This window comes from Trachymyrmex cornetzi, unplaced genomic scaffold (assembly GCF_001594075.2).
Source record: "Trachymyrmex cornetzi isolate Tcor2-1 unplaced genomic scaffold, Tcor1.1 scaffold677, whole genome shotgun sequence".
In the NCBI taxonomy this organism is placed as follows: Eukaryota; Metazoa; Arthropoda; class Insecta; order Hymenoptera; family Formicidae; genus Trachymyrmex; species Trachymyrmex cornetzi.
Window position 1 is genome coordinate 24,508 of NW_017300000.1, and position 842 is coordinate 25,349.

Below are 842 nucleotides of genomic sequence, written 5' to 3' on the forward strand. Positions count from 1 at the left end.
AAGAGCGTCGTACGACGAAAATCGGATGCAGTGTGAATCCAGCATATGTTGGAGTATGCGACGCGACAAATCTATAGTTTAAAGGCAGTTTCGTAGCATGTCGGCCATGTTTACCATAGTACTCTCCTTAGCATCTTTGTCATATTGACTTAAGCTGTTTGCGCCACTCTGATAAATGTAGGACTCTAAATAGAATCTACCAAAAATCGACTAAATGTAGAAAATAAGATCTTTTTTTGGTAATTATTTAGAATTTTAATTTTACAAGCAAAAATTTAGCAACAAACGTTTGGAGGGCTCGTTAATACACAAGTGAAAAAAATTTAGAAAATGTTTTTATTTGATAAATGTATGTTTCATATATTTGTACATCATAGAAAATAATATAGTTATAATTAGAATAAGATCACACGCATGAAACAATCACAAATAAAATTGTGAAATAACTTAAAATAAAGGACTTTATATTTGCACATATTGACTAAAAATTCTTACGATTTGCAAGTATGGACTAAAAACCTATGCTAATTGCTAATTGCCAATTACTATAGGCCTTAAAAGTCGAAATTAAAATCAATATCATCATTATCATCCATCAGGTTATTAGATATATAGCAGTCTTTTGTTTTAATTTTTTTTATGACATTTTTCGGTCAAACATGCCATCACAGAGTGAGGATGCCGTCACATGTGGCGTAACTTGCGTAAGCGTAACTTGCGCCGACCAATCATACCATTTCACTTGAACATCAGTTTCTGTCTAGTCACTTTATGCTTTTTACGCTATTTTGTTGTTACGCCGAAACATGATAGAACCACCATGCGTCGAATCTAATTTCTGG